This window comes from Saccostrea cucullata, unplaced genomic scaffold, assembly GCF_032062105.1.
Source record: "Saccostrea cucullata isolate Sc308-1 unplaced genomic scaffold, CSIRO_AGI_Scuc_v1 ctg10812, whole genome shotgun sequence".
NCBI classification, from domain to species: domain Eukaryota; kingdom Metazoa; phylum Mollusca; class Bivalvia; order Ostreida; family Ostreidae; genus Saccostrea; species Saccostrea cuccullata.
This window is the reverse complement of record NW_026923825.1, coordinates 1,893-7,442: the sequence shown is the minus strand read 5'-3', so window position 1 is coordinate 7,442 and position 5,550 is coordinate 1,893. Positions and strand designations below refer to the sequence as shown.

The 5,550-nt window shown below is 35.1% G+C and overlaps 1 long non-coding RNA gene across 1 annotated transcript; it reads right to left on the bottom strand.

The window, feature by feature from the left end:
* Positions 1 to 307: 307 nt before the first annotated feature.
* On the bottom strand, positions 308 to 3,183 carry LOC134264987 (uncharacterized). The gene is made up of 3 exons (XR_009991667.1): positions 2,939 to 3,183; positions 2,821 to 2,836; positions 308 to 381 (listed from the first exon to the last, which is right to left on the bottom strand). It is a non-coding gene; the product is annotated as an uncharacterized LOC134264987 (long non-coding RNA).
* Between the last annotated feature and the right edge of the window lie 2,367 nt (positions 3,184 to 5,550).

Below are 5,550 nucleotides of genomic sequence, written 5' to 3'. Positions count from 1 at the left end.
CTTTAGGACTTGTAAATCTTTCATACTTGTTTTCTTTTTTCTGAGGTTGCAGAACTTCATATGTTGAACTGTAATGTTCGAAAACAATGATCCGTCACAACTCATATATTAACATACTAGGCTTCTGATTTTTCCCCCGGATTTTCTTTTGGTTTACTCATTATGGACCATAACTCTGAGAACTACTTACCCAGACATTCTGTTTTCTAAAATGAAATAGGACAATTCAAGTTATGTTTTGAAAACGGATTAAAAGAATTTTGAATAGTTTTATTAGCAAAGTCTTTAGTTATAAAATTGTCCATACTGTTTGGTGTTCGAATAGCATCATAACTGTTTTCCTGTTCACGTCTATTCTGATTAAGCTCTTCATAGTGGGCGCTGAATGAATTAATGTAAAATCAATTAAAATTTACACAATGACGTGTCTATAACAAAATTACCCTACAGTAGCAAAATATTGCATGAACATAAAAAAGCAATAGTATTAAAAGCAAGAGGCCCACGGACCTTATAGGTCATCTGAGTATCCCATAACAACTTTCTTTCGTGTTTTAAACCAGAAGCCATAAATTTTACAATTTTAAAAGAGTAACCATTGCTTATCAATCATTATTCACTTAGCATGCTTACTTTGTTGCTCAATGGGATAGATCACAACAACAAAGAGAAAATGAAATTCTATTCATTACCAGTTGTTCACCCCATCCCACAGGAACCACTGACCATAGGGCTACATTTTCCACAATTTTGGAAATTTAATCATGAATTTTATTTCATCATAAATTGTTGAAAAATATCAAAGTGCAGATTTCATAGAATTAATTTACATTCAGACTAACCAGTTTTGACGAAGCAGCTTTCTTCATCATAAATATGTACTTACATCATTGGCATATTACCAATGAGCAAAGAAAAGTTTTTCAAAGAATTCATCCATTTAATTATAAAAGCATTGGAGATCCGCCCTAACACAAGTGACATAAAGCCCTGATCCAGGAGCCCTGGAATTCACAAATCTCAAAGAGGCATCCTTCCTTCTCATAACTATGTACATAGTTCATTGGTTTAATACACAGGAGCAGAAAACAAGAAATAATTCATTTTCATTATAGAATCTATATAGATCCGCCTACACACATGGTCCTGGGGGTCTTGAAAGTCACTTTTGGAAGAGGCAGCCTTATTCAACATAACTACGCATTATGCATTTTCACCATATATTCTATATAGCCCCGTCTTAGCAGTAGAACCCCCGACCCTGGGGCCACGAATTTCACAATTTTTGTAGAGGACCTAGTGCTGATTACAATCAAACCAACAGTTACAATGCTTGATGTCCAGAAGTAAAAAAGAAGATATTTAAAGATTGTACTAGTTTAGTGGTTTTTGCCCCACCCCAAGCCCCAGGGGGGCAGTGACCAAATTTTTTTTCTCCTTCACCCATAGATGCTATATGCCAAAATGGTCAAAATTTGTTCAGCGGTTTCAGAGAAGAAGCTGAAAATGTTCAAATGTTAACGCACGACGAAGGAAGCACGACGACGGACGAAAGTGGAAAGCAATGGGTTACCTGAGTTTACTCAGGTGACCTAAAAGTACAGTATTAAAAAGTTTAAAAAACTGAAGAAAATGCAGCTAGAATTTAACAGCGTAAAATATCTTTAACATTTACCTGATGTATACCTTTCGCATATTTTTAACCAATTAATTAATCGTCAAAGACGATAGAAAGTATTTTATCATAATTAATTTTTGACAATTTAAGATAATTTTAGAAGTTTAATTCAGTGTTTGTATTGCCCCAAAGGTGATCGCACAAACGTACTATATTCTAAGGGCCGGTACACACGGTGAGGCTTGCCTTATAAGTCTAAAACCGTACGTTTTGCAGGACGTACGGCTCTCATGTTAACACGCTAAGGCAAGACTTAGAATATCATAAACAACATTTACATAAATGCCATGCGTTTTTTTTTTAACTATAAACAAAGCGCACTGAAGTATTTGTAAATATTTTCATTATCTTACTCGAATATACTCTGTGTTTTCTTCAATATACCACCGGTCACGGTAGCCTAGTGGTAGAGAGTTCGCTTCGTGATCGGGAGGCCCGAGTTCGAATCTCGATCGCGGCGCCACGTCATACCTAAGACGTAAACATAGGTAGTGACTGTTCCTTCGCCAAGCGCTCGGCACTAGAAGTGAAGGTCACGGGTCTTTCGGATATGACCTTAAAAACGTAGGTCCTGTGTCACAGTAGGCGTTGACATGATAAAGAACCCTCTCTGCTCAATGGCCCTGAGTTCTGAGTAAAGGTCTAAATTTGAAGCCCTTCACCGGCATCGATGACGTCTCCATATGAGTGAAAAATTCTCAAAAGGGACGTTAAACAATATACAATCAATCAATCAATCTTCAATGTACCAACATGTATGGTTTTATAAAAATAAATTGAATCTGGGTAAATGGTTTTAATTGGTCAAGAATTAAAAGTCAGCTAAGTCTTGTTCATGTATTAGGAAATAGAGCAGTGCTCTATTCTAAAGTCAGACTTGTAAGGCTCCAAAAAACGTATAAGGCAAGCCTTATAGTGTGTACCGGCCTTAACTCGTAAATTTAATTTGGCGGTGATGAAGCAGCATTTCCGGCTGAACACCGTCGCAAAAGCCGGGCATTGCTCTACGAGCAATGTCCTCGGCTAATTAAGTACTAGTAATAACAAATCATTTATAAACATACTAGACTTCGTAATATTTTTCAGCACCATTTTCAATTCGTTTACTCATTATATGAACCCTTACTCTGAGGACTACTTACCCAGAAATTCTGTTTTCTAAAATGAAATGAGACAAGTCAAGTAATATTTTGACAACTGATTAAAATGAAATCAAAAGAATTTTGAATAGATTAGCAAAGTCTTTAGTGATAGAATTACCCATACTGTTTGGTGTTCGAATAGCATCATAACTGTTTTCCTGTTCACGTTTATTCTGATTTAGCTCTTCATACTGGGCGCTGAATGAATTAATATAAAATCAATTAAAATTTACACAATGAAGTGTCTATAACATAATTACCCTCAGTAGCAAAATACTATATAAACGAGGGATACGGAGAGAACAAACAGTATTCAATATCAAAGTCGATCCATAAAACAATACAAAATATATGCAGAGTAAAAACATCGGAGGTGGGATCAGGTGCCATGGAGGAGTGAGCATCCTCTGCTGACCGGTTACACGCAACGTTTGCTCCTTGTCATGATCGGGAAATAACGAAAAAATCCGTCGTCAATTCCTATATGAACAAGAGGCCCATAGACCTTATAGGTCACCTGAGCATTATGCAACAACTTTACAGTGATTTAATTTGATTCATGTTTTAAGCCAGATGCTATGGCATTCACAATTTTGAAAGAGGCACCATTGATCATCATAACAATAAACTTAACAGTTTCTAAGTTTGTTTACTTAATACCGGTCCCATAGGCAGGGTAGGGGAACAAAAATGCATTTCAAGTAATCAGTAATATTCAGCAATAATCAGTAATGCCCTTATCACACATGAACCCCTGACCCTTTGGCCTAGATCCACACATTGCACAATTTTTGAAAAGGCACCCTTGCTTTTCAGAAATATTGGATTAAAATCAAGGAGCAGATCTCAAACAATTCATCAAGTTTCAGTATATAAGTACCCCTGACCCTGGGGCCTTAAAATTCACAATTCTGGAAGATAAGGACCCTTGCTCATCATAACTATATAGGTAGTTCATCTGCTTACCCAAGAGCAGAGAAGAAAACTTTCAAAGATTTAATGAATTTTCACTATATAATCAATAGAGCCCCATCCTTACACCAGAACCCCTGACCCTAGGGCCATAAAATCAAAATTTTGGAAGAAGTATTCTTGCTCATCATAACTATGTACTTTTTTAATTCCTAGGGGCAGAACAGATTTTTTTTCAAAGAATTCATGTATTTTCACTATTTAATCAATAGAGCCCCGCCCTAGCACCCGAATCCTGACCCTGGGGCCATAAAATTCACAAATTTGTAGAGGTATTCTTGCTTATCATAACTATGCACTTAGTTAGTTTATTTAATACCCAGGAGCAGAGAAGAATATTTTCAAAGAATTCATGAATTTTCACTATATAATCTATAGAGCCACGTCCTAACACTATATATAATCTATAGAGCCCCGCCCTAACACCAGAACCCCTGACATAAAATTAAATTCATTAGATCTATAATATTAATAAATTTTTGTGACCTTCTGATTTGATTATTTTCAACAGAAAAAGAAAGATTCTCCTGCATTTATAACAATATAACAGAAATTTCTAATCTTCATTTCGTATGCATCACGTAAGATACTGTTTTGTGTTTTAAAATTAGCCTTTTGACAAACACATTGATTTAACTAGGACACCTATAGTCTCGTTGAAAGTCATCCTTACCCATGTTCTACGGCTCTATAAAATGACCTTGTCAGCAAATAAAATCTATCGTTAACCCGAATGCTGGTTGACGCTTTCATTTTGATTGTTAGGCTATTTGTAAAATCTGAATTGTTTATGGATTTTTCCATTTGCCTTATGGTGAATACGCAGCCCTTATGACCGGACGACACAGGGGGATGTTTGCTCCTCCATGGCACTTGATCCCAACTGAGATGATTTGTGTTGTTTTTCTGGACTTTGAAATGGATTTTGAAATGTTCGATATCTTCATATTTAATACATAGTGTTTTGCCACTTTCGGGTTAAAGACGGTATTTTGCTTTCAAGACTTCAAATCTTATTCTAATTAACAATACCTTGTAATATTTGTAATTCATTTGCATCACTTGAAAATATTATAATTATATTTTCATGTATTTTTTGCATGACATATTGTTATATTTATGGAGAGGAACTAGTAAGTTGTAAGAACTTGTTTCTAATCCATTTGACTCGTTCAATAAAATATGTTCAAAATAAAACAACAATACCTCCCGACTTGTAATAGATACACTACCTCATCTCGGCTCCAAGACCTTAAATCAAAAGAAAATGAAAGACAATTCAAGTTGCACACATTTAAAAGTCACATTTAGGAAACAATATACATGTAATAATAAATTTGTACGTACCTTGTAATCTTGAGAGACTGTCTGATGCATTCATTTTCGCCCCACTGCGAAAAAAAAAATTCTTAATTATGCATACTGAAACATTCTGATTCTAAAAAAATCTTCAAACATTTATACATGTTTTTGTGCTAAAGCATAAGGTTATACTTATTTCATTGTGTGAAAAATACAATAGCAAAACTCTCCATTTTTATACTACGTACAACTTACATTGACATCAGTGTACATGCCGAGTTTGGTTTTTGTCCAACCGTCCAGGTTTTTGAGGGACCGTCTCAAAATATAGGTACATGTACTTTAGGATCACATAGGAAAATGCCAGTTTTTAGCACTTTAAAGCAAATTACACAAATACTACAAGAGACTTTTTGTTCAAACCATAATATGTGATGAATAATACTATATCATATA